Below are 21,831 nucleotides of genomic sequence, written 5' to 3'. Positions count from 1 at the left end.
AAATGGCATTAGAAACTAAGATCTGGGAATTAGTCTTATATTAATTTTTAATTTGTTTTTCAAAGGCCATTTCCCATGTGTGCCATCTTAACATAATGGAGACCAAAAACTATGAATTATTAACCAGAATCCCAATATTTTGTATTATATTCCATATATTATAAAATGATTAAATGTTCATATGAATAAATCACATTAAATAGTTACAAAGTGAATTCAAAAGTGCAATATAGTAAAGTATAAAATGATGTAAGTTTGACATAAGAAAGTCTACGAGTCATTAAGTCTCAATGCATGCTTGACTTTCTTCTTTCCTTCCTACAAATCCACTGGCCCTTGGTCAGGCATAAGTCTTGATGCTATGTACTATAGGATTAAGTGCCAAAGATACATTCTTCATCCTACCATGATGAAATTAGGCTGCAAAAAATTTTATATATAGTCCACTCACTGTACTTTCTTCTGTTTTTTTTTTTGCTTGTCTTTCTTTTCTATCCCTTTATTTTTTAATCTCTCTCTTCATCTAGTCCTAAAAATTCTGATCTTCTATGTGTATAGGTATCACACCCATATTATCTTTAAAATTGTACAGTTTACAGTATAAAACATAAAAAAATTTCTGGAGTAAGAGGGAAAAAATTCACAAATTATACAGCTTAGGCACAGTAAAACTGAAATTAATGCTGAAATTTTAGAAATTTAAAACATCAAAGTCATCTATAAAGCAGACCAATTTAAAATAAAATGTTGTTTTCATATGAATGTTCCCACTGTCAGTGTTATGGCCAGGAAAATGGAAGAATATTAATAAGATCAGTACATTCTCTTTTCAAATACCAAAAAGAAAACAAAATATAAAATTTTCTCATGTTCTATTTCTATAACCTCATCATAATGCATTCAGCAGAGTAAATTACAGAAAGATGATAAGAAAGATGATAAGTCTTGTTCTAATTCCAGGTCAGTCCACATTGATTTTCTGTTATCATCCCACTAAATGGAGAAATTAAAAACTTCCATTACTACTTATACAAATATAATTAGAAGAAGTGATTAGGTATGTGTAGACATACTAAAATATGATTTATTTCAGTAAATTCCATCTGTCTTTAAATCAGTTAACACTTGAATTTTCTTGCATAGAATATTCAACTTTCTGTAAACAGTAGGTAGAAGTAGGGTTTTCCAGTAGTATTTTTCCAGGACAAATATTACAGATTTATTTAGAAAGTTATTTAATATGACTTAATCAACCTCTAAAAATAAGTTTTAAACCACAGTTTCTTAGTAAGCATCAGTCAATCCTTTTATAAATTATCTTTATGTTTTATTTTTGTTTATTTAGTTTTGCTTATAGTTTCATTATTTGCTTATTGTTTCATTTTATGAAAATTATTTTAAACCATTCTTCATTTTTAATTATTCTTTATTGTCTTCTTAAAAATTAGTTTGCTGAGGGGTGGGGAAGGGATAATAGTGGGAATATGATCAAATTATGTGCATGTGTGAATATGGCATAATGAATCTTAATGTATATAATTATAAGGCAGCAATAAAAAAGACTCACTTTAGATACAATGACTCTAAAAGGCTCAAAGTTAAGAAAAAAAGAATAAACATTATGAAATCAGTAAACAAAACACAGTAGAACAGCTATACTGATATCAGACAAAATAGATTTTAAACAATAAAAAAGGTTTAAATTATTACAACATTTCTGTTTTGTAAAATGAAGTGTTCTAAATCTTAGTGATTACTGTATAACAATACAAACATACTTTATATCATTGAACTGTACCCTTAAAATGGTTAAGATGTCAGACCTTATGTGAATTTTATCACAATTTAAAGTTGAAGAAAAGAAACAATTATTTTAATGAGAAAACTTAACCATGGTCAAGAGAGATTTATTCCAGGAATACATAGTTGGTTCAAATCTAAGAAGTTCATTAATAAACCATAAGAATGGTTATAAATAACAAAATATTTTACTATCTCTATAGTAAACAGGAAAAAAATATGGAGGGACATGATGTATAATATTGATGCCTCAAATACCTAAAATGGCATAGTATGTTGTAATACTCTCAAAAAATTCACATTCTTATTACTCCCACAATGCCTTTTTCCATGAATTCATTGTTTCATTTAATGCAGGGGTCATATACATGCAGTAAAATGTTATGAAAACTGAAGTAGGAACTGATTCCTTAGTTTGAAGTTTATTTAAAAATGAGATCATCTGTTCTTTAAAAAAATCTTTTTAGCTATGTAGAACACCAAAATACCCCTGATAATTACACGAGCATGGAAAACAACTTGCTCCAATTCAGTCCCCAGTCCCCAGTACCCTTCCCCACCCATCTACTCTCTCCTCCCTCCACTCCTCCAAACCCTCTATCAAACTATTTACGGTTTACTTTTTTTCTTTTAACTAGTGTCCTGTGGATATACCAATACTGGGACCCATCATGCCACATCTATGCATGCCATGCAAATGTTTGGTCAGATTCATTACACTGATCTTCCCTTTTCCTATCCCTTCTTCCTCCTCCTGAATTCCCTTCATTTACTCTACTGATCTTTCCTCTATTTTCTCTCTCACTATTTTCCACTTTACCTCTTTCTTTTTTAATACCCCCCATCTTATTTTGGGTTAGCTTTCCTCTATCAAAGTAAACATTTGACCTTTGACTCTTTGGGACTGACTTATTTCACCATGATAGTCTCAAGTTCCATCCATTTACCAGCAAATGCCAAACTTTCTTTCTTCTTTGTGACTGGGTAATACTTCCTTGTGCATATGTACTACATTTTCTTTATCTATCATCTGTTGAGTGGCACCTAGTTTGGCTCCATAGGTTGGCTATTGTGAATTGTGCTGAAATGTTTGCATCACTGAAATATGCTAAAAGGCTCAAAGTTAAAAAAGGAAGAATAAACACTCAATGAAAACAGTAAACAAAACACAGTAGAATGGCTATATTGATAGCAGACAAAATAGATTTTAAATAATAAAAAAGGTTTAAATGATTATAACATTTCTGTTTTGTAAAATGAAGAGTTCATTTTAAATCTTTTGAATATATACTGAGGAGTGGGATAGCTGGGTCATTTGGTGGTTCCATAACTAGTTTTTTTTTTTTTTGTTTGTTTGTTTGTTTGTTTTTTTGAGGAAATTCCATACTGCTTTCCAGAGTGCATGCAGTAACTTGCAATTCCACCAATATTCCCCACATCCTTGCCAACATTTTATTATTTGTGTTTTTAATAATTGCTATATGAATGGACTGAGAGGAAATATCAAAGTAGTTTTGATTTGCATTTCCCTAATTGCTAGAGACATGGAACATTGTTTCATGTATTTGTTGACTTTGTGTATTCCTTCTCTTCAGAAGTATCCATTTAGTTCTTTTACACAATTTTTGATTGGTTTATTTGGTTGTTTAGTGTTAAGTTTTTTTGAGTTCTTTGTATATTCTGGGTATTTATGTCCTATCTGAGGAACATGTGACAAGATTTTTAATCTTCTTTGGCCTTGTACCATATTTATATCCACTCATCACAAACCACTTTCCTTCCTTATCTATCACCATGCTCCATAAAGCAGCAAAAGGAGTGTTTAATGCAAATCTGATCATAAGACTCCCATATCTAAAAGCACTTCTGGTTTTTCATTGCACTGAGCATTAAGACAAAAAAACAAAACAAAAAACAAACAAACAAACAAACAGACTGGTTATGAAGTGCCAAATGAACTGGTACAGGAGAATCTATGCAGACTCTTCAAATGAACTCTTGCCCTTATCTGTGATCCAGGCATATTATTCTGTTTTAAAATTTCTAAATTCTCCCTGCTTCACCCTTATACAGAATTTCTGTATCTATGGTTCTTTTACCAGGAACAATCCTGTATTGTGTAGTCACTCCCTCATAAGCCCTACTCTAATATAATCACCTATTTAATAATATATTTCAATGAAAATTATACTTATGGTGAACCCTAGCATATTTAATGTTCTCAGTTTGTTGGTGTATGCATATGTGTACATATTCAAATATTTCTACTTCACCATTATATATATATATATATATATATATATGCATGTATACACACATAAAGGTCCCCTACATATGTATCTGATACATATATGTGTGTATATGCACATACATGGTTATTTATATAGATATACATACATGTATCTACTTATCATTTCTCTCTTTCTACATACATACATATACACACAAATATATAATGTGTTGCTATTATTGTTTTCCTGATTAATTTGATTAAAGCCTGTCTTCTAAAGGAAACTGTATGCTTTCTGAGAACAGGGACCTAGTCAGCCTGCTACATTTTCTCCCTTTTTTATTGGCAGTACACAGCAGAGTGACTCAAGCTTCTGGACCCTCCTGAATTTTGAATAAGTGAATAGATTGACTCATCTATTTTATATTCTTTGTTACTCTAAATGTAATTTTGTGTGTATGTGTCTGCATGCACCAGAGGGTTTTGATGATTTAGACAACCTGCAAATGCTTAAAAATTAATGAGAGAATAAAATAGATGCCAGATGTTTCCTCCATTTGGCAACTGTCTGGACCCCTAACAAAAACTTGTAATATGGGTTTTTGTGCTTCCTTACCATGTAGTTTATACTTAACTTATTTTCAAGAAATTGTAGGAAAAAAAGAGCATGATAAATCTGAAGCCATCCCCTCCCAAGTGAAAAAAAATCATAAATTGGATTAAAAGTTAGTGAAATATTTTACTATTGCATTTTATCTCAGCATTTGCAAATTATATCTAAGAATCCTGATAATTTTAAAACCATTGTCCTCATCTCAATCAGTGAAGGGCCATGACAAAGTTCTCATGTTATGAACCAGAAAGTCTCATGCAAAAGAAGAGAAATTAGGTTATTAAAAGAATGTACTGTATAACTTGCCTAATGGCCTGTAATCTGCTGAAAGTACAGCTGCTGTGGGCTGTTTAACAGGTGCTATAATTATGGAGCATAACAAACATGTTAGGATTTGTAGTGCATTTAATACCTTACAAACAAGTGGGCTAATTTGGACAAGGCTAATGGATTAGTTCAAATGACACTCTTATAAAAGGTCTGTGATCATGTTGTGCAAATTTGACTGAAATTCTAAGTGTAACAAATGTATTCAACTTTAAAATGATAAAACTATTTTTAAAAATATTCCATCACTGAACTTCCATGCTATTCCCTCCATATATAACATTTACTTTCAAATGAAAATAATCATCTTCATGGTATTCTAGCAGTTTCTACCAACATAAAACCATGGCTTAGTGTTCCACTAGTTCAATCAAAATAGCCCACATACTGTTTGAAAATGAGCACAAATCCCTGCCCTGAAACCATCAGAGCAAATGATTTAAGGTTTTTCTGCCAAGCAATCAACCATACATATGTTATTTAAGCATCTCTGAGGAAAGTGACAGGGTTTTTTTCTGTATAGATTTAAAACTAATTACTTAATAATTGACAGATTGACTAAATTCCAGAATATGTGGGTCCAAAGGCAGGTGTAACCTGCCTAATGGCAAAAAGAAAGTGTCATAAATAATAAAACCTCCAGGATACATTGTGGAAAATCCACTAGACTTTTTAAGAACAAAGAATGAAAAGTTGCATAGGAAAAATAAGAAAAAATAGCAATTCACTTTGACGTGAGCAGTGGGTACAACAGGGATTCAAATGACTATTTAGAGGGAGGTGTTAATGGATAAGGCAACTCCGAAGACAGGACCTGCCTAATGGTAAAAATTTAGAAACCATTAGCAGATTTATTGGAGCTATTTAAGTAGATCTACAATTAAAAATAGGTGTATCTAGAGATGGGAGGTGGTCTGAAGACCAACTGCTGAAGAGCAATCATAAAAGGTTAGAAAGAGGATAAACGGCAAGAAGGCTGAACATGGAGAGCACCATTGGTACAGCAAAACTCAGAAGACTGTGACTCCATGGAAACCTAGAGCAGCAAGTGTCCTGAGAAATGCAAAGACTGTTTCAAAGTTCTGTCAACTGTTGTTGAAGAAACAGCAATGGCTTTTAGACATGAACCATTTGGATTGAGTTGTAAGGGAAAAAACATAATTGTGAGGTTTTAAGTATAAATCAAGACATATCTCTGGTAATACATTAGCTAGATAAACATCTATTTGAATGTGCTACCAATTACCTAAAAGACATAGATTAAATATAGTCAATAAACAACTAAAATTCAATGCTGAACACTGAAGAGTGTAAAAGATGATTTAGAGTAACAGATTAAGAAAAAATAGAAGTGGCAATTGGTAAAATAGCACTAAATTTTGAATTTAACAAATACTACATATAATACTACCTATAGAATATAATTTTACTTATCTAATGAGTATTTTTCTGTATGTATATATAGAATTTTATATTAAATATGCATTTAATAATTAAGAAAATAAAATGATTAACACAATCTAAAAATTATACATTATATTTCCTGCCTTTCTATTTTTCTACATTTTTCAAATTTTAGTTATGTGACTAATATTTGAGAAAATATATAATAGAAATGGGAACAAATAGAAGACAGTGTAAAATACCAGATAAACGGAAAGCTATTTTAACATTGCAAGCTTAATAAGAAGTTCTGATATATCTGCTATGAAAAAGAAAATTTCTATAGCAGATTGACATATAAGATAATAGAGGGCCTGAATATTTATAAGTTGACAGAGAGACAGAAAAGGACATCTACAGGTGCAAGCTAATGTGGCATCAAAGTGGCATTAAAAAGGTGAGCATTTAATGTCTCCATCACATATTTTATTCAATATAGTTGGAAATGTTTTCCATGGTAACATATTTCAAGTCATAAAATCAAAGTCCTTCAGAAATGGGGAACAGAATAATTAAAGTACACAAAGTGATAACTTAGCACAAGCTGACTCCTTCCATGGAGACAGAGTCTGAGAGCTGGTACATTGCAAAACCAAAAGTAGGGGCCTTATTTAGCAAACAAATGAAATAAATATCTAGTGGTTCACTATCAACTCTCAAGTTTACAAAGGAGGTGATTCAAGCACAGTAGAGTGATAGAGGGAAGCAAAATTTAGATGTCAGAGGCAACAACTAATTTTATGGGAGACAGAAATGTAGAGAATGATTAATGAATCTGATGACTTTTTTACATAACATTAATTTTTCTGAAATTGTGATGCCTATTTCTAAGAAGCATTTTCAAAGGTTCTATCTTGTCACACACAGAATTCCTATACGATAACATGATGCTGGTAGAGTTATCATTATTGTGTGAAGATGCAAGACCAAATTGGATGAGGGAGAATGACTTTCTCATTGTGGATCATATCAGTCCTCATTCACCAGACCTATAGTTTTTCTTTTTTCTTGTTATATAGAACAAAATAGCATTTATTGGATCGTTCATTGCTTTTGAACTTAAAATCCACAATTTCAGTCCCTGCAAAAACAACCCTGTGGATCAATATAGTTCTCATTACCTATCTTTATCTTAAATGACAAATTCTTTTTTGTTTGTTTTGCAGTTTACATATTGACATCTGTATTTTTCACTCAATAATGCCAACACTGATGAAACGGAATCTTATTTCAGAGGTCGTGTCTTCTGCTGGTTTTCCCAAACTACAGACAGAACTTGTCAACTATACTGAATTTCTCTTCAAAAGCATTTTCCAAAATAAAAAAAGAAATATTTTTCACCGCTTTTTCTGTGATGCATTCTGGTAGGAGTTGAGCAGGTCATGAATTGTATTTTTATATCATTCAACTTTTCCACAGACATTTAGATTAATTCCTCTCTACCAAACTTCTAATATCTTAACTTCTACCAACTTCTAATATCTAAACTTCATTTACCATAGGTTCTATTGAATGGAGGCTATAAGCTATTAATCAAAGCCAAAAGCAAATCTAAAAAAAAAAAAAATTCATGATCACTGAGAGCTGTTAGAACTAGTATGTTGATATAAAAATGAATCTTCAAATGTTAATCTATATCAATGTATTTATTTTAATATATAATTATCTGCCTTTATGTATCTGACACAAGAAATATACATTCTCACACACATTTCTCAGATTCTTGCTATTATAAGAATGAAATGTTTCAATTCTCTTATTTTATTACCTTTATCCTTCGAGTTCTTGATATCCTGAAGGAGGCAGGAATCTGACTAGCAGCTGATCTGGGGGCTGTGAGAGTGGAAGGAGAGGGTCATCAGAAGAAGTGTCATTCCTTTGCCTGGGAAAACTTCAGGAGTCTTTCTCCTTTTGCTGACCTCCAGTATAAGATAAACTACTCCTGAGTATACATAAATTAAAGTGGAAATGAACTGGAGGCAATTTGAATGGATAAGTTTATAACTTCTCACATTCATTTAAGATGTATTTATAGCTCTTACCCTGAAAACTCTGTAGCAGAAATGTGATAATGAACTGCTGTCATTGTTTATCAGTTTAACAATTTTATACAGGTGTGATTGACATATGAAAAATGTCCACATTATTGTGTACATTTTAATGAGATAAGGATACAGTCATAAAATCATTGCTATAAGCAGTATCATAAACATCCATCTGCTCCAAAAGTTTTTATTTGATTTGTGATGAGAACACTTAATAGAAGATCTATACTATTGACAAAGTTTTAGGTACACAAGACAGTACTGTAAACTATAGGCATTATGACATACAGTAGCTTTCAAGGACTCATTCTTCTAAAACTGAAGCCTTTTGAACTCTGACCAACCTCCTCATTTCTTCTCCCCAGTCCCTGGACCACAATCCCACTCTATGATTATCTGTATTTCACCATTTTAGATTCCTTATATAAATGGAATCAGGTAGCATTGTCCTTCGATGGCTGGCTTATTTCATGAATCCTACTGTTCTCCAGGCCCATTCACATTATTGCATATGGCAGGAATTCCTTTTTAAAAAGCACATTTCTCTTTTCTGCTTGCAAGCCTCATTCATGTGAATGTGACTACTAGAAGAAACATAACTTCTGAGTAGTTGGGGAGCAACATTTTGCTTGTTTTTCTAATTTTCTATCCTCTAAAGTACATGAAATCAAGCTAGAAAAAGAATGGAATAAAGATGGTGAAACTTTAAATATTAAACATGTCCAACTCTCTCAGATATGGCTGTGACTTAGAGCCTACTTACATGACTTGAATGGTAATACTCTGTCTTGGGAATTAAAAAAAAAAAAACTGATGAGGAAGAATATAATTAATGACCTAACATTTAAATTAACCAGATAAAACACTTTTCCCCTCAGTTTTCCTCCAGATAGTATTTGATATTTATTTCTAACACAGTTGGAACTAAATTATACCAAAAGCAAAAATGCCCAGATCTAAAATAGTATGAAATATGTATGATCAATTGTGCAGCTCAAGAAAACTCTTGAAAAGATAAACAAATTCTGCAGTAAGTGATGTATCTCATACACAATTGTACACCGAATTTTATTTTAAAATAAATGCTTAAAACATCTATGTCCTGAAATATAAAATTTGAAAAATCTTCCATTCACTCAGTTGTCAGTATAAAATAATTAATAATTACTTATCTCAAAATTATATACATTGTTTTGGCAGTGATTTCCTGGCTGGACATTAATAATGAGATAATTTAAGAAAGTATTAAAAATGATTTAAAGACTCTGCATTTTCTATACTACTCTAACATTTCACTTATAATCTTTTGCAATATTGTACTGATACCAAATGTGATTTCTACCAACTCAATCCCATAATGTCTTAAGACAAATAGAGTCTTGATATTAACAGCCCCCTCATCTGTGAGCTCCCAGACCACTTGGAAAGGGGCAAGTAAAAAAAGCAGTCAAAAATTAATGTGTAAGCTTTATTTTTATCTCTTTAGACTGTATGAAAGCAGTACAGTTGAAGAGGTAAATGGGAGGGATGTACTGTTAATACAGTATAAGTTCCTTCTTTGGAACTCTAACAGATGATGATGCTTCCACTTCATTCTTAACCCAAGAAAAAGAGTCTTAAGAGATCATTAAGAGAATCTGGCCTATTTCCCTTGACATGTTTGGGAGAAGGGTACACAATGGTTGGTTCCACACACATGCCTTGAAATTCCGATAGCTTGATAAGATGATCACTGGACCTTCTGAATGCAAATAAGCTGACTATGTTGGAAACATTCTTCTTACTTATAGTTTGTCTTGGCAAAGGACGTTAGATATACTCCACTTAGACATGGACAACAATAAAAACTGACCTGAACACATTTTAAAAGGATAATTTCCAAGACAGTTATGGGTGAAATGTCAAAAGACAAAATCAATGGAGGTCTACTATCATAAACCAGAAGCTGACAACATGCTGAGTAACCAGATGAAGGAAAAAGTGTTAAGGAACTCAAAGGGTATTGATGTATAAGAAAAGAAAGTCTCTAAAAAATCTACACATTTCTTCTCAATTAAAAATGTCACTCTCAATATCTTCCTTGGCTATAAGAAATCAACCCACACTTATATCAGTTTCAATTCAATAAACCACTTCATTACTCTTACATCTTTTCCCTCTTCTTCCTCCCTCTAGATCTGGAAGAATCAGAAAAGGAAGTTAAATAACTACGAGTGGATTAGGACATTGAGGAAAAGCAACACTGGTGAACAGAAGAAAAATGGTAACACTTCCTCATCCTGCTCTAGACATCTGTAGAAGAAACAGCCTATGCTGGGATAGGAGAAAAAATTTAATTTTTAATGAAGTTCAGAAATATTACTATGCACTTGGGTGGTCAAGTTTATTATTGAACTAAAACTTTTTGGAGACAAAATTATCTGAAAGTTGGTATTAAGGAGTGTTAATAAATAATATTCTTGGAATATGTCTCAGGTTTTACTCAAGTTCATGAAAAAATTAGACCCACAAAATGGATCAATGTGGAAAATTTGAGGGAAATAGTTACATTATTATTGCATTTCTGTACATTCCATGAATGCAAAATAGTACCAAAGATGAGAATTATTTGAAATTATTTATTAGTTTTTTTTTCTGTATCTTCCACATATGTAAAAACACATTTAAAATAATTTCATGGTAAATACTTATGAAAAAATAAAAACCCCCAAAATGGTGGAACTAGTGGTTTATCGGATTATAAAAGCTCAAAATTGAACAAGGTTTTGTTAAAACACTGTAGAATTTTGTATTTGAATAATATCTAAACTAATCTTAAATTTTTAAAATAAAAGTATTTTTATATGTTTTATACAACAAATCCTATAAATGTCAGAAAAGGAAAACATATTTGTATTCTTTTTGTCTACTATAAGGAATAGTTTAAAAAAAAACCCTCAAATTATATTACCAGTTATTTTAGCTATAATTGTAGTGAAATTTTTTGAGTTCATATTAATTATTTAATAACTAATCTCTGAGACTAAGGATCCTAGTTATAAACTATTAAAACAGTCATTCTACTTTGTGATACATACACGACTATAATAAAATCATGTTATGAAGTTTTTGTTTCATCTCTATAAGTTCCATTTTCAAATATTTCTAATGAATAAAACTTGTTTACTCCTTACCAACTGAAAGTGACATCCCAGAGTGTGATGACCCCACAGCGGCTGCTGAACGGGAGCAAGGTGCCGGTGGCAAGAAGGTCAAGGGCTCTGCAGGTCTTCAGTCAGGCCAGGGCTGGCCACCCACAGTGCCTACCCTCACGCCCCATTCTTTTCCTGGATCATGTGAGCAGCGCCTGGAAGACAGCAATGACAGGGTCCTCCTGGGCGGTCAGCACCAGCACACTGCGGAACTTGTCCAAGAGCAGGAGAAGCTGGGAGCGCCGAGTGTTCTCATTGTACATGATCTCCTCCAGGTGGTGGTGGCCCCAGAAGTAGTGAAGGAGCCTGGCAAACATGCGCAGATCCTCAGGGTTCTGGGCAGAAGGTACACTGAGGCTGGCTGCCCGATCGTGCTCTCACAGACTGGCCACAGGTTCTCTGTCATCCGCTTGTTCAGTGGTGAATCCCCACTGGGGAGCAGCTCTGCACTGAGTTGTCCATGCTGAGGCTGGTGAGGGTCATGTCATCACTGCTGGTTGGAAAGCCAAAGCTTAAGACATTGGGTGTGCTGAGGCTGCGGCCACCAACCCGGGCAGTGAAAGGGACGTCCTCCTCCCGCAGGCGGGGCTCCTTCTCACTGGGGGAGGCCATCAGGCAGACATAGGTGTGCAGCTGGATGAGGAGCCAGTGCAGCAGCATCCACACCACCATCTGGATGAGCCTGGTTTCCTGCAGGGGGCGCCAGGGGGTTCCTGAACTCCGACAAGGAAATGAGCAAGGAGAACTTGGCAAGGATGAATGGCAGGTCGTAGGATGGGAACTGGCGGGAGAACTGCTCAGCCAGTGCCGGTACAGACACACGCTGGCATTGGGAGACAGCACACAGACGTTGTTCTCACACAGAGGGTAGATGATGACAGCCTTGCCCCAGTACACCAGGTGAGCCGCAAGCTGGAACACTGCAGCAAAGCCAGGTCAGCGTCCTAGGCTAGCTGCTGCAGGTTCTTCACAGCAGATGTGGTCTTGATCATCCACACCAGAACCGGGAACAGTCGACGGGCAGCTCACCCAGCAGGGACTTCTCATCACTGAGCAGTAGCAAGACATGGTAGGGGCGGATGGCTTCCAGGCCCCGCTCAATGGCCTCAGAGGGGGATCAGACTGGAGGCAGCATAGTGGATCTTGTGTGGTAGGCAGAAGCTCACTTCCAGCCAGCTGTTGATGTGGAGCCGCACCCACCAGACAAGCACAAGCTGTCCCACGCCTCCTTGAGGTCGCTTGCCAGCTTGCACTTGGGCAGGATGTGATGGAACGGGGACTGCGGACCCTCATTTGCGTCAGCCACGGCGGACACCTCATCCTGCAGCGCCAGGATCATCTTGGACTCCCGAGTGAGGTACTGGCAGTGGCGCTCCTCATGCTGCAGGACCGTGGCAATGCGCCGGGACAGGGTATGCAGACAGTTGATCACCGAAGGGTCGTCGTTGGCCCTCAGGGCGAACACCACATTAAAAAGAATCATGGTATGTCGTGTCCCTCGCCCGCAAGAAAGCACGACACAGGAATCTTCCTTCAGCAGTTTAATAAGGACCTTAATATTATAAAACCATGGTTTTTCTTCTTCTCCCTCTTGAGCCGAATTCATACACTTTTTATACTCTTGCAATAGCCAATCTACTCCTGCCACTTGGCCTATGTTCATAGGTGCTCCCATTTGCAACAGTTAGCTCAACCAAATATGGGCTTGTTTACCTAGAAAGCACTTCAGGAAACCAGCGCCATCTTATCATGGTGGCAAGGCGGCTCGCCACAGCTCCCCCTTCTTTATTTTATGAACACAGGTGAAGGTAGAGGCCCTATCCTACTGTGCAAAAGTGGCAAATAGTGAATGTCAGTCCCAGAGTGGCGCCTTCTCCGGGCCTAATATCACCTAAGCCAATGTCTTTTTTCGTAGGGTGGGACGTGGACATCAAACCCACATGCAATAGGGCATGCCTTCCTTGAGGTTTAAAAATAAAACTCTCAAGTGCAGTGCTTTGCCTCGCATCCTGTGTCCATGAAGACATAGCGGTATGGAAAACCATACTAGGGGGAGCTTATCCAGCTTACGCAACTGCAAAGGCCTGAGGTAAGAAAACACATTACTCTTCTTGCCAACGCTGCACAATACAGGGGCACCATAATGAACACAAGGCATACAGTAACAGTTCTCTCCTCTAACATTATTGTTATAGCTTAAGATTAAAGGTGGAAGTTACAAGGTAATTGAAGCTTTAATTAGTACAAGAAATCCCTAGGATGTAAATTCACAGTCCTCAAAGAAAAGTACATAATAATTACAGCAGTACTCTGCAGACACCTAGCGTAAATGATAATTCTAACTCTAACAGAGATATATTAAAAATGTCACTTATTCCCGTGCCAGATTAGCCAACCACACAGAAGGTGACACCCCTTGTTCAATGGCTAACACAGCTTGAATTAACACCGCCTTTTCACGTGCTTGACGCACTCTTAGCTTGCAAATAAACCAAAGGCAAAGTCAAATGCCTGCAAAACAAATACATCCAAAGATCCCCACACCAACCCATTCTTTAAAATAACTAAAGGCAGAGGTGAGCCAGTTAGAGAACTGACTCAAAGTAACAGGCTCAACACGAGTGTCATTTAAAATCGCAATCTGCAATAATTGTTGAGTCATCATCTTTTCAGCTTCTAGGGACCAATTGCCTGCAAGAAAGGCAGAAATCAAGTGGCTTTGATTTTTTGTTTCTTCATATCTTACTGGAGTTATACACATGTGTTTATGATTCCCGATGCATCCAACTTGTGCAATGTTGAAAAGTTCATCCAACTGTACTTGTAGTAAATCTATCCTTTGATTTGCCGCCAAGATCCCTGATAGGATATGTCTGTTGACGCGGTCCTGGGATTCTAGCACCTGTGCAGTTTGCTGTATGACTTGATTAATGGTTTGTGCCGTTTGAACTTGATTGGTCATGGCTAGAGCAGCGGTAGTGGCTGCAGCAGCAGAGACAGCAATAGCAGTTATTATGGCTGCAGTAATGCCAAAGTCTCTCTTTTCTCTGAAGAGGTTCACCAACGGAAAATTATCTGGATTGACCTCCACTGGGACAGGTACAAAGGTGGGTACCTTTACAATCACAGCAACAGATTCACTACCGTTCCAACACTCTGAAAGCAGGCAGGTAATATTGTCATTAGAACAATTTAAAATCACTTCTGAACTGTTTGATACGAGAAATAGAAAAAGGGGGGGCAGGCGGCGAACAATGTCTGTCAGCCGCAGAATTATCATGTGCATCCAAAGTTAAAAAATTAATGGTAAAAAGAGCCAAAGACAAACGCTCTTTAGGAGTACGGCTTGCTCCTATTCCCCATTTTTGTCTTTGTAAAAGTTCTTTAATCGTTCTATGAGCTCTCTCCACGAGTCCCTGACCTTGGGGGTTGTAAGGTAAGCCATGAGTCAGTTGCACTCCCATAGTGGAGCAGAAAGAGGTGAATTGTTGACCAGTGTACGCTGGCCCATTATCTGTCTTCAAGGAGCATGGAAGGCCCCAGGCAGCCCAAGCCTCTAGGCAATGGGAGATGACATGATGGCCTTTTTCTCCTGTCAAAGCAGAGGCATGTATAATTCCAGAGAAAGTATCTACTGAGACATGAACATATTTTAGGGAACCAAACTCTGCAATATGAGTTACATCCATTTGCCAAATCGTAAGAGGTCGCAAGCCTCGGGGGTTAACGCCAAAAGAAGGGAGATGATGAAATGGAACACAATGAGAACAATCTAAGACAATCTGTCTCGCTTCTGCTCGAGGAATAGAGAAGCGCTTACGAAGTGTTTGGGAGTTAACATGAAACTTATTATGAAAGTCTCGAGCACTGTCAAGAGAAGAAAGAAAACAAATTGTGCGGGTAGCGGCATCTGCCCTTGCGTTTCCTTCAACAATAGGTCCAGGAAGAGTTGTATGAGCTCTTATATGTACAGGAAAAAAGGGTGCAGAACGGCCCAAAATCAAATTTTGTAACTGAGTAAATAAAGATGAAACTTTGTTGTTAGGATTGATGGCACCTACAGTTTCCAACACCTTAAGTGCTCCTTAGAGAAGTCCTCTTATCCCCTGGGTTCAGGCTGACTGAGGGCAAAAGATCCAAATACTGGTCTATCTTGCCTTCTGTATTTAATTCCAATCTCTAAGTTTGATCTTAATCATCCAGCAAGCCAGTCTCACTAGTCATAAAGTAAGAGTACTGGGCTTTAACTTTAATGTCCATAACTTTACAGTTATTTACCCTTTTATCTAACTGGAGTCTGGAGTCTGCATTAGTTCTGGAAGTTACCACTATTTGTTCTGGTATCTGTTACCACCATTTGTTAGGTGATGGCTTATTATCACAAGTTACCTAGGTTGCGTGTTCTTGAAGCAGCTACTTCTGCAAAACATTAATAGGTAACAGTTTTATAAAATGAAATAAGTAAGAGTAAAAATATATTTTGCTTGTATAATAGCTATCTTGAATTTTGACTGAGAACCACATTATATTCCCTATGTGAGATCATAGTAATTTTACAACAAAAAAAAACCAATCTTTTGATTATAACTTTAAATAAGCTGAAGTCTGACTTATGTTGGAGTCACTTTAACATGCAGTACGGTGGGAGGCAGAGCCTTATCTCAGGTAAGGTGTGGCTCTTTACAAATCTTAAGTGTTCTAATCCTACAACTAATTTTTGCCCCTTTTGCCATGACCAGCATGACCAAATTTTTAAGTTCAGTGAGGGTCAAAGGAATATTAGAAAATAAAGGTTTATAAACACAGATTTTGAAGATTAAGCTGAGATCAGATGGAGCTCTGTTGTCTGATGGAAATGTAGATCTAAAGAGTTATGTTAGCAACATTTATACATGTCTTATTATTAAGTTAAAGACTATGTAAGCATTATTCTTTGTTTTCAGGAGAGTTACAGAGACTAGACCATCTACATAACTTTTTCTCACAACTGTAAAGTGCAATGTTAGGAACTCTGTGTAGCTTTCAAAGAAGTCCACTGTCCAAAGTTACTGTAAGGTGGGCAGGAACTAGAGAAGGGAACTGATGAAACACTGGTTATCTAGCAAAACAATTTCTTTCGGCCCAAGAGCTGTGTGCTTGATATCAATGTAAGAGCTGATAGGACTCCTGTACAGAGCCTCCCCAGGGAGGTTACTGCCACAGCAGTTAGGCATCTTGTGCTCCTACATAGGAACACTTCCAGGCACCAGGCATGCTACAGTCATGAAGTCAGGGACCCCAATCTCAGTCATTGTTGTCCCATTTTTGCTATAATGCATTATACTCTTTCTTAAATGTCATTTTAAGAAGTTTATATATATTGATTTCTGAGTCCATATAAACATTAGTTAACACAGTCTAACATAATATCCAAAACAGGAATCAATCAAAGAAAGGCTGAGAGAGCTTTTACCTTTTTTTTGTGTAGCAAAATGCTTTTACCTTCTACAATATGAACCTTTAAACAAATCAGGCTGTCACTAACTCTTAGATATATATTTACATTTAAATTTTTATCTCAGTGAAATAAGTAACCAATGTTACATATACCTTACTGATAATATGTCCCATAATAGAACATTAAATGATAGAAATAAATCCCCAATTAAAATTTACTCTTTATAAGTTTAAGATTACCATTACAGACAAGTTTAATCTGGAGAATAGCACAGCTTGATAAATTTCCTGCTTTAAAAACTTGTATACCTGAAAAATATGAACACATTTAATATACAACTAGAAACCATTTCACAATTACCTTGACACTTTTTTTTACCAAATTTAGTTTCTTAAGAAAAATGTAGACTCTGTAAAACAGTACAATACTTTAACAGTTGTTTAACCATAATTGTATACACCCCAATTATTAAGACTAATTGTTCTAAAGAATAAAACTTAATAGACACAAAGTTAAGAGTAAATTAGTGTTTCTAAGAAATTTTTGTTATTTTACCATGTCATTTTATCATGTAGATTAAACTTTGGTGTATATCAGAACATTAGTATTTTACCTTAGGAAAAACCTTAAATAGCTTTGGCTGTTTACATGTTGAAACTTGCCCTTTATTTACATAGACGTTCTTAGCACTTACTTAGACCCTCATGTATTTCATCATACAAGCACTTTCTTACCCAGAAACATTTTCTTTTTTCTTTTACTAAATATATTTTTATATCCAGACCCTTTTATTTTCTCTTTCCTATCTGTTGACCCCTTTTTGTTTACATTCTGAAACAACTCTTATGAAATTTCTGAATTTAGATGAATTGCTCTATTTTAATAAGATTAAATATTTTGTTGTTTATAGTACTCTAATTGAAACACAGTTGAAACCTTTAGAACCCTTTGTATATAGAATTGTACTTGTTAAGACATAACTCTTAGTAACCTTGTTTTTAGTTTAGTGATGACACAAAGCAAGTTTAAACCCTTTTTATTTACCAACCTATGAAAGCACCAATAATGTTTAAGTATGATACTCCTTGGAATTTAAGGAGTTAAGAGTACTTGATGTTATTTAACAATGAGCATTTTAATTTTGTAAATTAATCAGATGTCTCTACAAACACATTTAAGTAATCCCATATATGTTAACTCTAATTTACTTATTCTGTAAAAACCAAGAAAGCAGACAGGTGTCCTGAACAGTATTTGCTGTCTCTTTCCTGTTGAAGAAAAGTCCTAGAAACAATTGATATTAGACATTGTTTAACATCAACATTCCATTAGTTTGACCACCTAGAGACTTGTAAGTTATTTTTAAAGACATTTCACTTTTATTAGTTTACTCAATTAAATTGAACCTTTTTTAAATCACGTGAATAAAAGTATTTGGATCCATTTTTAAATTTTAATTTTAGGAGCGCTCAGTTTTGATGCAGACAAGACATGACACCAGACAGCACGACATAGAAATAACACAAAATCAAAGGCCTTGTAACTTTATAGGTGAATCTCCATTGCAATGTAACAGATGTTCAAAAACTTTAGTTGAATAAAAAATAGAACTGATCAAAAAGAGAAAAAAAATCATTAACCTAGGTATGCAAGATCAAAATTATGAGCTCAAAAATACAGCATTAAAGAAAAACAAAACAAAACAAGAATCCTGGAAAATGAATTAGTTCTGTGTAGCAACCCAGAAGTTTAAAACAGACACCCTTTTGTTTTCTTTTTCTTATCTTCAGGTTACCCCCCTTTTCTCGCTGAGACTGTTGCAGTTTACATTCCAATACAGGCTTCAGCAAGGCCAGGCAGGGGGGAGGGAGGATCACCCAAGACTTTTTAACCCTTTTTCTTCCTGGTTGAGAAATCAGGTTAGGTTTGAATGCAGAAAATCACAAAACGTTATTTCTTACTACTTTTGAGGAATGGAACTGCTGAGATCTCTGCCTAGGGGGAGGACTGCTTCAAGGACATGGGTGTTCCCTCCCTAGGTGGCCATGGAGCTGCGTGGAAGGGATCAGGAGGGGGGCCTTTTTCTGTCTCTTGTGATAGTTTTTCTTGATTTAATAAGCCCTTATCTAAAAACCAAGGGGCTTTGTCTTCTACAGTTTTTAAAAACTTCCTAGCTGAGGAAACCTTTAAAGGTGCTCCATTAGCCTTTAATAAAGCCTTTAATAGTCCTTCCATGCGAAGGAAGGCAGCTGCTAAGCCTGCATTTGTTAATGGGCCACCTATTTCTCTACAAGCTTTCATCCATGCCTCTATGTCTTTGCTTTTAAATGGATTAATAGCATTTCTGCATTCTCTTGTACATTGTTCATATACTAATTGTTTAATTAAAGGCATAGCTACATTAGCATCCCCGAAGATCTTCCCTGCTGTATCTACCATTCTAGCCACAAAATCTGAAAAAGCTTCTGTAGGGCCTTGGACAATTTTTGTTAAGTTACCTCGCACCTCTCCTTTATTAGGGAGTGCTTTCCAGGCAGCAATGCAGATCTTATTAATTTGTTCATAAACCTCTAATGGAAAGCCTGTTTGTTGATTGGCAAATCTACCCTGCCCCAGAAGCATATCCACATCCCAGGCAGGTTTGCCCATAGCTTGGTTACGTGCAGCCTGTTCATTGGCCCCCTCTAACACAAAGGCTCTCCAGTCTAAATATTTACCTGGGGAAACACAAGCTTTCACTAAACTGGCCCACTCCAAGGGGATCATGCAAAATCTATTGAGCCCCTCTATTTGGGCAATAGTAAAAGCAGCATCCACACCATAAGTGCGGACAGATTCTGCTATATTCTTTATCATTTTAAATTCTATAGGTTCCTGATGTCTTCCCCCATCATTGTCCTGGAATACAGGACAGGCAAACCCCAACTCTACATGGGCAGCCCTCCAAGCTGTAAAGTTAAAAGCTCTACCCGTGCCTGGAACCCCTCCCACATATGGGGGAGGATCATAGGCTAGAGCTGGCTTCTGTTCTTCCTCATAGTCCTTCTGTCTGAAATCTTTTTGCCTCTTAGTTCCCCCTTCTTTTATCTTCACCTTCCGTAAGTGCTGCGTTAGCTCTTTCACTTTCTCATCACCGTCTGATTCTGACTCCCCTGTATCTTCTGGTGTTCTAAGGGCTTTTAAATCTGGGTATAGTCTCCTCTTTGGAATAGCTCCATAAACCTGCTCTCCTGCACTATGTTTCACTCCTTTCTCCAATTGTCCCTGCTCCTGAAGGAAATCCAAATCTTTCCCCAACTTATCCCAGCTGGCAGGAGTCAAGCTTCTGGAGACAGCAAACCATGGGGCTGCCTTATCAATTCTTACAAGGAATGTTTCTAAAGTACTGCGTTTAACCTTGAGCTCTTTAGAGCGCAACAAAAAATCTAAAGACTGTATTAATGAACTAGATGGAGAATTGCCCATAATGAAAGCAGCATTCAGAGCAAGCAGAATGAAAGCAAGAACAAAATATTTTTCTTTGTTGATCGACTATACAAAGTCGATTAAATCCTAGTCCACAGACTAACCTTTGCTGATCGACTATACAAAGTCGATTAAATCCTAGTCCACAGACTAACCTTTGCTGATCGACTATACAAAGTCGATTAAATCCTAGTCCACAGACTAACCTTTGCTGATCGACTATACAAAGTCGATTAAATCCTACTCCACAGACTAACCTTTGCTGATCGACTATAAAAAGTCGATTAAATCCTAGTCCACAGACTAACCTTTGCTGCTCGACTATACAAAGTCGATTAAATCCTACTCCACAGACCCCATTTACCTGTGGTACTTACCGGTGCACCCCCTGACCACTGAAAGTTCTGATTCCCGGGTTTCGGCACCACTTGTCGTGTCCCTCGCCCGCAAGAAAGCACGACACAGGAATCTTCCTTCAGCAGTTTAATAAGGACCTTAATATTATAAAACCATGGTTTTTCTTCTTCTCCCTCTTGAGCCAAATTCATACACTTTTTATACTCTTGCAATAGCCAATCTACTCCTGCCACTTGGCCTATGTTCATAGGTGCTCCCATTTGCAACAGTTAGCTCAACCAAATATGGGCTTGTTTACCTAGAAAGCACTTCAGGAAACCAGCGCCATCTTATCATGGTGGCAAGGCGGCTCGCCACAATGGTAGGTGCTTTCCCTCTTCGGGACGGATCTGTTTTGGAGACCTGCCCCAGAGCATGCTGCAGCAGTGTCCGGTGCCCAAAAAACAGCACATTATCTACCTTCAGTTCAAATTTTTGGCCGCACATTTCAGACTTGGTTGCCAAAATTGTTGCCAAAATAACATCTGAAAACCTGGAGTCACCATCCTGGTCATCGGCATGGTCACCCGCATTGTTAACAGCATATCTGCTACATGCCTTATCTGCCAATTGTCCCATAGCAGCCAGCAGACTGACTGCGGACCGCCAGTGGAGCGCTCCTTAAAACTCTATGTTTTCTTCTGTGATAGTTGTAATGCTTATAATACTACCAAGAAATTGATGATGTAAAGGTAGAGTGGAGTGAAAGTAATAATCGTAAATGAGAAAGAAATTAAATGACAACCATATGCCAGTTTGATGATAATACAGCATAAGCAGGCAAACATGCTTTATTAAGTTAGCTGTACCTAAGGTTATACAAAATATTTTATGTGGCATTGATATGTCAACATAATTTTAGTGTCATAAGTGACATACCTGTG

At 36.3% G+C, this 21,831-nt stretch overlaps 1 pseudogene; it reads right to left on the bottom strand.

Moving 5' to 3' along the window:
• Window positions 1-11,650: 11,650 nt before the first annotated feature.
• Window positions 11,651-21,493, bottom strand: LOC124975786 (GATOR complex protein NPRL3-like; annotated as a pseudogene).
• Window positions 21,494-21,831: the final 338 nt, after the last annotated feature.

Source organism: Sciurus carolinensis, unplaced genomic scaffold (assembly GCF_902686445.1).
Source record: "Sciurus carolinensis unplaced genomic scaffold, mSciCar1.2, whole genome shotgun sequence".
Classification (NCBI taxonomy): Eukaryota; Metazoa; Chordata; class Mammalia; order Rodentia; family Sciuridae; genus Sciurus; species Sciurus carolinensis.
Note: the sequence above shows the minus strand (reverse complement) of the source record. Positions and strands in the feature narration are given on the sequence as shown.